Here is an 11,371-nt window from a genome sequence, read left to right as displayed (position 1 = left end):
CTTTCTTGCATGCAATTGTTGAAGACTTTCATCAGTTGATGGCTCAATATACTTGTCAATCTATATTCCATCAATGAAAGCCTTTGCGGGGGTATCATCTTGTATAAGATAGTATTACTGCACCACCATTGGTAATGTCCGTATGAGAGAACTTAGACCCCTAGTGGTGATTTTTTGCTTGTTTTTCTTGAGGGTGAAATAAGAACTAGGTCTCCTTTTTGAGATTGTAGATTTTTGTCATATTAGGGTTTCTTTCTGTGTTGTTCTACCTTCCTTTTAAACATCTAGTGTTTTGCTTGAGCTATATTGTCAAAGAAAATGTTGCTTCCATATGTACGAACAGCCTGCATACTTCCTATCTTTCTAAACACAAGTAGTTCAAAAGTTTGTAGCTACAAGCAACAAATAGCAGAAATGAATCCAAAATTTTTACTTTGCTTTCTTGTTTCCATTTCAATAAAACATGCTCTCTACGTTTACTCATGGCATGAACACTTTACATTCCGAATGGAGAAGAGCACATGACCACCAGCAAATGGTCCAAGAAAAACCCATATGCTTGGGATAGTGTGGACAATTAGAAGGGGTGGTCCCTTTGAGCTAGCGCCACTAGATTGCCACTTGTATCCAAGTATTTCCAGGCAAGGAGGAAGAGCTAGGATAGTTGACGTGCATCTAGTTGGTTCCAACTCAACACACTATACTTCACAATTATTGTGATAGCCACATTCATGGGAAGATGGCAAACAATTGCATTGCAGCCTATAGAAATTCTCTCTCCTTGGATCCAAACGTTCTTCTTATCTTAGAATTGATCCTTGATAGGAGAGTCCAAAGCTTGTTGCAGGGGCTTATTTTTGTGTGATCAAAGGTATTTGTTGCTCTCAGGTTGAACTCTTTAGATGTGAAATGCATGCAATGAGTATTGAACTTGTTAAAGGTTGTTCACAGATCGTGCAAAATTTTTAAGAAAACACTACCGGGCAATGAATATGGTAATTGAAACTACTCTCAATGCGGCGGGGTATTATATTGCACAAACACATTTGAACAACAAGTATAGATAAGCATTTGATTTGCATGTGACAAAAAAAAGCTACAAGTAACGCGATTACATAGGCTTGGAAGTGTCCTCAAAAACAGGTGTCCTCACCTCCAAAAACAGGTGATGGCTCATGTCTTGGGTGCTCAACATCCACCATAGTAGAATTTCACATTCTTTTTTGCTCACCAACAATGTCTACACACAATCTTTTTTTAAATGCCTATCATAATTAAGAACAAAATTGACCTACAATCTTCATCACTTACCAAACCCCTTCTGTTTAGCTGTATTTTTTGACATGGAAGAATCAACCCTACCACTATTTTTCTCAAGCACCACATCTTGCATTGGATCCGTTAGACCAATCTCTAAAGTAGTTAATTTGTCAATCTTGAAGTAGTGCTTTCAAAGGATACCATAAGAAAATAAATTGAGACTAATTTATATATATGGCTGTTGCTATAGGGAATCAAGATGGAATGATTTTGAGCATTTTGCAAGGTTCCTTGATTGTGCTTGATGTTTTGCCGAATGGATGAGGTGGCTTCCACACCTAAAGGGGCATCGGCATTAGGATGATCTCCCCAATGGTTTCCATCAATGGTTGCTTGCCTTCTAGTGGCTATTTCATTGGTGGTGGTAGTGAAGACATCATTTCCTCCCCTTTTTCATAAGAACTACTCCGTTGGAAAGATAATTGACATGTAAATCAATTAATAGATAAAAAGGGATACCTATAAAATTATATAGGCAGAGCTGGCTACCTCACCTGTGTTGGTTGTGTAGCCTTTGTCACTATTGACCCGAGAGAGAGGGGGGGGACACATTGTTCTCATCTCAGGATCATCCTCATCATTTGATGGCTAGAAGTCAATGGGAACTTCTCCATCATTGTGCTTCAGTGATCGATCTTTAATGCCATCTTCAAACAATACTTCAAATTATAATTCCATCTCTTCTTCCTCATTTGCTTTGTTCTCTTTCAATGATTGAAGATTTTGACCCTGCAAAACGGCCCTTATGGTTATGCAACCCTTTCGTAGACTTAGTAAGGAACTAGTGAGGAGACCACTCTTGTCTTTTTTGATCAATTTTTTTACTTTGGGCTTCTCTAAAGTGGTCTTGTTCTTCTGATAAAAACATGTCTTTGAAGAATTCTAGAAACAAAGGACAACTCTGGTAAATATCCTTTGGCCGCTACGCTATCCTTTGTTCCTTTGTATACATGGATGTAGCGTGCTTTAGGTTTAGACAATCTTTGATCACCAATATCTTCTATGTCCAGTTTAAATTCTTTGCCCACCTTCATAAGTCAAAATTACGGTTATAAACTTTACAGATCAAAAGTTTGCAAAAGAGGGACCAGAGCTCTTGACTACTAAACACATCCAAAGAAAGCCCTCTTGCTAGCCATTGTTATGCCCTCTTTTTTCTTTTTCTTGTTCACCTTAAAGCCTTTCTGTCATACATCAAATTTTGCATCAAGCCGGTCATAGATAAGGGCTGATTTGGAGCAGGTCAAGGGTTGATTCACACTAGCTTTGGATGGGGCAGAATTGGACGAGTAGCTAGAGTGCAGGCTAATCAGACACACCGTCTGAAAGTCAATCTAAGACACATTTAGGGTACATCTAGTTATCAACAAAAAGGGTTCCTTGGTTAACTAGTTTTACTTTGTTAGATCATGTGAGACCTAAATTTTAAATGTAAGATAGTAGGTAGTAGGGGTATGATAATTTTCTTCATTCATATAAACGTAGGAAGGGGGGTCATACTCCCTAATATGAGTCATATATAGGGGTTTTAACAAAGTTGTCCACTCGCAGATGGCATCCCATTTTGTATATAGAGTGAATCCCCGAGGAGAAGGCCTCTTACCTTTGAGTAAGGGGAGCAACTTTGTATTAAAATGCGTGAAAAGTCTAAAACCATGAAAATGAGACCATGTCCAAAATTATCACCAAGGTATTGTGGACCTTACACAATAATAAAGAAAGTAAAAAATACGGCTTACAAACTCCAATTACCAAAGGGAATACATCCATTATGCCATGTTAGCAGACTCAAGAAGAAATTGGGTCAATCTGAAAATCTTATTCAAGATGATCAAATAGTGGAACTCATAAATACTCAATCTCTTCCACATGAGCCAAAGAAAATACTAGACACTGTGGGAAAAAGAACTAGGAATACAATCTATAAAGAGTGTTTAGTTAAGTGAAAGGATTGTACTGAAGAGAGTTGAACATGGGAGCAAGTAAGCACTCTCCATAAAGGTTTCCTAACTTTAGAATTATTCTTTCCAATCAATTTTTTTAGGACAAAAATTCCTCTTAAGGGGGAAGGAATGCAAAGTATCCTATAGATAGGGCACACACACTAACGTCTAGGGGTTGAGACCATGGGAGCTACCTCTAAAGGCATGGATAATAGTTAAAGAGTCCAAGTGTAAAAAGTGGATTTTACCCATGCAAGGGTGGCAGCTCACGAGAGTGTCTTGAGAGGTGAGGTAGTGCCATGTGTGTGTGTGTGTTTGGGGGGGGGGGGGGGGGGGGGGGGGGGGGGGGGGGGGGGGGGGAAGCCTTGAGCTTTGCCTCACCATAGCTCATTATAGTATGTGTCTGAGAGAGAGAGAGAGAGAGAGAGAGAGAGAGAGAGAGAGAGAGAGAGAGAGAGAGAGAGAGAGAGAGAGAGAGAGAGAGAGAGAGAGAGAGGGGGGGGGGGGAGGGGTGGAACCTTGGTGACCAAGGAGTGGAGGAGGGGTTCCCTTCCTTTACTCTCTCTTGCTTGAAATAAACCAACCTTCAACACTAGCCCCATAAACCAAGATTCCTTTACTCTCTCTTGCTTGAAATAAACCAACCTTCAACACTAGCCCCATAAAGCAAGCTTCTCTCTCTCTCTCTCTCTCTCTCTCTCTCTCAACTTAGTATTGGATCCAAACATGAGATCACCAAAACTTAAGAAATTGATTACATTGTCAAATTGGAAATGGGTCACCAAAATCCCATGTTCATATGATGGTAATATGGTTTTTGAATTAAAACCCCAAACCAATGCAGCAAAATTATAGATGCATTATAGGGAGCAAGCACTAGATGGACATGTGCGAACAAAACCAACCACCACAAAATATAACATTTATAGCAACTATACGCAAAAGCAACTTTGGAGGTAGCTTTGAATGTATGTGCAAGTCATGAGCCATATCATGTCATCGGGAGTCATGAATCATTCCGCTTGGATAGGTACATAGTATATATATTTCTTTGGGATAATATTAGCATAGCCTTGCCAATCCATTGCATGATGCGTGGTGCAAAGTTCTTGTTTTAGGTAATCTTAGTGAAAGGCCAATGCTAGAAGGAGATGTCTAATATTTTGGATTTTTATAATGCTTTTATTGTTAGCTGTGCCTTTTTCTCGCAGTAGACTTTGTGGGCTTCATAGTAGATGAAGCCCAAGACAACAGGAATGTAGTCCGCATAGTGTTCAATGGAGGATCCAATGAGGCCATGGAAGGACACAAGAGTTTATACATTTTCCATTGGCAGAATATTTTGGGCATCCACAACACAAACTATGTCAAGTTTAAGTGTTTTAAGATGAGCACAAGCAACTGTGTCATATGTGGCCATGTTCTCAGTCTATGAAAGAGGCAGAGAGCAATACAATCTCATTCAAGCACGATGGACAACAAGAAAGGTGGTTGATGGTAATTTTCTTCAAGACACTTGTGATTCCCAAGTTGGCTATTAAGTCTCAAACTCTCTAATATGGTGTTATATGCTCATGGGTGCAATTGTTTGGGGTGACTCTAATTGTGATCACTTGCTAAATTTTCTTCAGCTGGACACAATCCATGTATCTTCCTAGAATCTATCTACCCTTGGTATTTGTTAAATGTAAGTGGGAAGTGTAAAATAGGGATGTAAAATCAAGTGACAAAGAAAAAGCACCTTGTGACTGTCAATCATTGTTTGCATGCATTACCCACATGGGCTAGTGGTACAATGGATGCAAATGTGTGCTTGCATTCTCTAGTACCCATGGGTGTCCCCTTCAAGTGTGTGTGTAACATTTAATGGTCTAGTAACTTGTGTGTAGCAAAAAACAACATAAACATAGTGAGCATTTCTTTAAGAATAGATTCCTAATGAGCATAGCAAGAGTGCTTCGATGGAGAGAGCAACAAAAGCATAACACCTAGTTAGATAAGCATTAACAATACTTCAAAAAGAGCGAGAAATTAAGCTATTGACAACAGTTGAGGATCCAATTCTCATGGAGCCGGTCCCCCCTCCAAAAGGCTTTGTATTATAGGTTTCCCCCATCAAAAGGGAGACATTTTACAATACAATACTTTGTGTTCCTTCAATAACTTGCTGGTGCAATGAATATGGAAGCTTCAAGCACCAAGCTCACACTTGAAAACACAACATCGATTCCCTCACGGTCTTAGACCCAAGACCTCACACACCTTTGAAGATTGTGAGAGCTAGCGGGGTATGAGAGTAGATCGAGAGGAATAAGGAGTATTCTTACTAGAAAAAGTATGTCTCCTCACATAATCACTCTTAATATCTTATCATAGATTATTAATTAGCATGGTAGAGGAGATGAGCATGCATTGGAGCTTGGCTCTTGGTTGGATTTGCATCACAAAGCCAAGAGTTGTTGGTGTAGGCCTCCCTTCTCACAAGCTTGGAGTAGATGATGAGCATTAAAGCTTGAGAAGGAGATAGTATTCTTTACTTCACACATGAGCTTGTGTGAGTGTGTGTGAGATAATGCCTTGCAAAAATTAGCCCCCTCTCTCTCTTGGTCGAACCCTCTTGCTATTTGCTCATCCTAGCATCCTATTGGCCCTTGCAAAGCTTAGCCAATAACAATTCAGAAGCATAAGTGATAGCATTATGACATGTGTCCCCCTTTCCCCTTTTTTGAGAGCTTTAGGTATTTAAATAATGAGAGAGAGATAAAGAAGTCCTCCTTGTCCACATAGCTTTGGACATGGGGCCTCAATTTCCCAATTAAGGGAGTGATTGAGGCTTCTTGCCCCTTGAAAGCACCATCAGTGGGTAGGACCTCTCCCATCTCATAGCTTGGATGCCTAACTTGGTGGCCAACTCTCTCGATATGAAATTGTGAATAGAACTAGGGTCAAAGAGAACGAAAGCATCATGTTCTCTTACCTTTCCCCAAGCATGGTATAGAGGAGATCCTCTATGGTGAGCATCCTCTTCTTGGATTTTGACCAAGGTAGCTCTAGGAGGCTCGTTTTGTGTATTCTTGTGGGGACAAGCACCATAGGCATGCCCTTTCTCCCCGCACTTGAAACAGTGGTTATCTTTACGATAACGCTCTAGCTCTTGAGGAGAGTTTATTTTTGCCTTTATATACTCCCTTCTCCTTAGCTTTGTTGTTGTTGGCATTGCCTTTAGGAGACTTTTGGACATTGTCCTTCCCCTTGGACTCGTTATTACGGTCCTTGTTCTCCGTGGGCTTAGGATTTCTCTTAGCCCCTTGTTGGAAATTGATTCGTGAAGCCACCATGGTATGGTGTATGACCACAGATATGGTGTGTGGCCTTTGGGAGTTGACATACTCCGCCATATCCTCAGTTAAACCCACACAAAATTGTTGTTTTTGCTCTCCCAAATCCATCTTTTTGAAGACAGTGGCTTTGAGATGTAAATCCCGAAACTTGGCTACATATTTGTGAATAGATTCGTAGGGAGAGAGCTTCAAGCTTCGCCATTCGGTGAGTACTTTGTCTTTGGCATCGGTAGCCAAAAACTGCTTCATGATGGAAGCTCTTAAAGCTTTCCATTTTTGTGGAGCTTCACCGTTTGCCTGGAAGCTAGAACACCATTGCCTGGCGGACTTTTGAAAATGCATAGATACATGGTGTAGCTTAGAGGACTCCGTCAAGCCCTCATCTCCAAACGTCGCATCGAATGGTTGGATGAAGGCTAAGATTTTGTCCGTAGCACCAAAGGTGCCATCGTAGGTAAGGAAAGAGATGTTCTTTCTTCCCTCTATGAACTTTTTGAGCTTGGATGACCTCTTCCATGTGGCATAGGATTTCCTATGGCCTCTTCTTTTAGGTGGTTCAAAAGCTGCACCATCACTTTCTTCAGAAGAGGAAGAATTTGAGAAGGATGGAGAAGAGGGTGACCTCTTTCTCGCCTTTTTCTTCCCTTGTTCCTCCTTGTCTGCATCATCACTTTCTTCATCGGAGCGTTTTGCCTGTCGTCTTCATGCCATCCCCACCAAAGTGGCAGGAGAGTCACTTATTTCTCATTCTTTTGGTGGGGGCTCTACCATTGAAACTTGAGTTCTTCTTTGGGAAGGAGATGCATCATCAAGTAGTAGATTTTTGAGCCCTTCGTACGGATCCTCTTCTTCTTCCCTTACAAGAGAGAGGCCTCTTTTGGAAGTCTCAGAAGGAGGCTTCCTAGGTACTCTCTCTTCTTGGTGGGGAGTTTGGAGAATCCTATGAGCACATAGCTGTTGTTGCACTCCACTTTGGAGGGATGGATTGCCCATGGCTTGTTGAAGCCTAGTAACAAGGTAATTGACAAGCATAGGGGCATCATTAGTAACGTGTTTATTATCAAAATCAAAGTTATCAACATTAATTTCGCTCTCTTTACTATTGTCAACCATTCTAACAACTTTTAGGTGTAAAATTTCTAAGTGTACTTTGGCACTTCAATTAGCCCTAGTTGCTACTCCTCTTAACCCCTTTAGAAAATCACTCAAGCTCCTGTACCCGTGGCTCAAATATCATTAATTGCAAGGAATAGAAGAGAGGGTCTTTGACCACCAAAACAGTATCGACTCTTGTCAAGCTTCTAATACCTCAATAGTGGTAAAGCCGTAGGCCCGTAGGACTCCAATATTAAGACCATAGCTCTCGACGGTGATGCCCCATTATCTGCACAAAGCAGGCACACTGCAATGCTGAAAAATCCCTATTCTACTTACTCAATTGCAATTAATAATACCAACCATTTATAGTCAGCTTGAGGACCTCTCTTCTTGAGAAAGAAAAGAGAAACCTTGTGCTCTTATATCAATGTAGCATTTAATGGTCTAGTAACTTGTGTGTAACGGAAAATAACATAAACATAGTGAGCATTTCATTAAGAATAGATTCCTAATGAGCATAGCAAGAGTACTTGGATGGAGAGAGCAACAAAAGCATAACACCCAGCTAGATAGGCATGAAAAATACTTTAAAAAGAGAGAGAAATTAAGCTATTGACAAGGTTCTCAATTTTCATGGAGCCGGTCCCCCCTCCAAACGGCTTTGTATTGTAGGTTTAGGGAGACATTTTACAATATAATACTTTGTGTTCCTTCAATAACTTGCTGGTGCAATGAAGATGGAAGCTTCAAGCACCAAGCTCACACTTAAAAACACAACATCAATTCACTCACGATCTCAGACCCAAGACCTCACACACCTTCAAAGATAGTGAGAGCTAGCGGGGTATGAGAGTAGATCGAGAGGAAGAAGGAGTATTCTTATGAGAAAGAAGTATGTCTCCTCACATAATCACTCTTAATAGCTTAGCATAGCTTAGTAATTAGCATGGTAGAGGAGATGAGTTTGCATTGGATCTTGGCTCTTGGTTGGATTTTCATCACAAAGCCAAGAGTTGTTGGTGTAGGCCTCCCTTCTCACAAGCTTGGAGTAGATGATGAGTTTTTCATTAAAGCTTGGGAAGGAGATAGTATTCTTTACTTCACATGAGCTTGTGTGAGTGTATGTGCGATAATGCCTTGCAAAAATCACCCCCCTCTCTCTCTTGGTCGACCCCTCTTGCTATTTGCTCATGCTGACATCCTATTGGTCCCTGCAAAGCTGAACCAATGACAATTCAGAAGCATAAGTGATAGCATTGTGACATGTGTCCCCCTTTCCCCTTTTTTGAGAGCTTAAGGTATTTAAATAATGCAATTAAACTCTCATTGGACCTCTTAGTTTTCTGGCCAATAGGAATCAGGCAAGCCATTGGGCTGTTGAATGCTCATTGGACCCCTTGGGAGACTGTTCAATAGTCTTTTAGAGAGCTTAATTTCTTTTATCAAGTGTTTTTTAAATGAATTAAACTAAATTTACTCTAGCATAATTCTCATTGGTCCACCTCTATGGCCATCCAATAGGATTTGAATGCACCTTGGGGGCAACTGGGGTAGGAAGTTGACATGTGTCCATTATGCCCTTTGAGTAAAGAGAGCTTAGAAGAGTGTGTGTGTGTGTGTGTGTGTGTGTGTGTGTGTGTGTGTGTGTGTGTGTTTCTCTCTTATCCCCTACAAATTGGGCTTTCCCCCGTCTTCCTAGGGATGTTGGAAGACTTTTTAGTCTTCACCATGACCATCCAATTCTCCCACATTTTGGCCATTGGACATTACCTTTGAATTTTGGAACCTTAGCATTTTGGAAGTCTCAATGGGTTGAACCTTAGGGTCTTTGAATCCCATTGATGCACATTGCTCTTTTGCAGATGGCCCCCTCTTTGGATCCCTATTTTCCCTCCTTTGGATCTCTATTGTGACCAGTCTACCAGCCTAATAATATTCTAGCTTTTTCTCCCCTGGTCCTTCCTCATATTAAATGATCAGTTTAACATGATAAAATCATTTAGGAGAATTAGATATTAGTTATTATGACAGTGTGATAGTGGTGCTAAGCTTTGAAACTTTAAATTTGTAAGGTTTCCAGTTTTTGAAACCTTAAAGGTTGTATAAAGCTTAATCAAACTGATATGATTATTGAAAAAGCAATATAGAATTGTCCGACCATGGCAAATATTGGTATTTTTGGAATCTTAAGCGCAGCAAACCTCGGGCTAGAAATTTTCAGATTTAAATTCGGACAAAAACTAACCCCACTAGTCCTTCCGGAAGATTCAATGTAAAATAAATTATTAAGAAAAATTGAAGGGTTACAGTAATCATTTAAGCATAGACTTTATTAAAGGCCTCCCAGATATTTACCAATTAAGTAAAAATAGGTCAAAATATAGCAGAATGGATATTTTAAAAGCTGGTAGGTAATGGGAGGGTCATCACTGACCTGCCAGGGATTCATTTAGCAGCAAGGGACGCCATCTGGAGCTGTAGGGCTGCTTGAGCTACAAGCAACTGCTATTTCCAGCCTGTGAAAGCTTATGAGTGCCAGAAAACTATAAATAGGACCCCTTGCATCACAAATGGAGAGACTCGGAGCCTTGACACTCTCTCTCTCTCATCTAGAGAGAACGCTATGTGGAAATCACTAGAGATTAAGCTATAGTCGATTAACCTAAACGATAATTAGCCTAATCCTTCTTAATTAGCAAGGTTAGATTAATCTATTTTGTTAATAAATCAAAGATGAAACCTATGTATACTCATAAACCCTCTCTTAATTAATTATTCTTTGTTGTTGATTGTTGTAATTAAGCTTGGTAATGTTAAGCTAATTAATTATCCTATCATATTAGGGCTAAAATTAGCCAAATTAAGAAGGAATTAATGGGAAATATATTAATTAAGCTTAGATTAAGTTGAGGTAATTATTAGAGTTGCATTAGACAGTTATTAAGCTAGGAAAATTATCCTATAATTTTTTGAGTAATTTTCCTAATTAATTAAACAGAATTACACCGTTTTTTAGAGAAAATTAATTGGGAAAATAATCAAATTGACGCAAAAGAGGAATCCATCAACGGCTCTGACCTCACATCTGATAGGGGGAAAAAAGCATTGGTTGAGGATACCTCATCCCAATTGTGGCAGTTATAGGGCCGAAATAGTTTTTTGAACTTTTAATACATTGTCCTGTTTCCGCTTCGAAACAAGACCAGGTCTTCTTCTAAGGCTATAGACCCAAGCCATTGTCAATGGTAAAGGTCTATTCCTTGGATTTTTCTTGTTTAGAGACTCTAATTTTTATCAGACCTAGAGACCTGTCAAGGATCCCATCCCGATCTTGGTATTGACGGGTTGGGGACCTCACAAAATTCCTTCTCTTTCATTTCTTGTTTGGGAATTGTAGCCTCTCTCTCTCTCTCTCTCTCTCTCTCTAATTTTTTCTTGTAAATCTTATGTGCCATGCTAAAGTGCTTAACATTAGTGCATCCACAAAAAGCTAAAGTGTTTAACATTGGTGCTAAAGTACTGAACTTTGGTGCATCCAAAAACAAGCAAAATTCACTTCCATACATTGACAACCACTTGCAAAAACTTTGTAGACCTCCCTCTCCTCTGCCAATAGATTGAAGAGATTTAGAGATTTTTGGATGGAACTCCCTCACATGGTCATATAGG

The sequence above is a fragment of the Adiantum capillus-veneris genome, chromosome 10, assembly GCF_014529385.1.
Source record: "Adiantum capillus-veneris isolate H3 chromosome 10, ASM1452938v2, whole genome shotgun sequence".
Classification (NCBI taxonomy): domain Eukaryota; kingdom Viridiplantae; phylum Streptophyta; class Polypodiopsida; order Polypodiales; family Pteridaceae; genus Adiantum; species Adiantum capillus-veneris.
The sequence above is the reverse complement of the archived record's forward strand: the minus strand, read 5'-3'. Positions refer to the sequence as shown.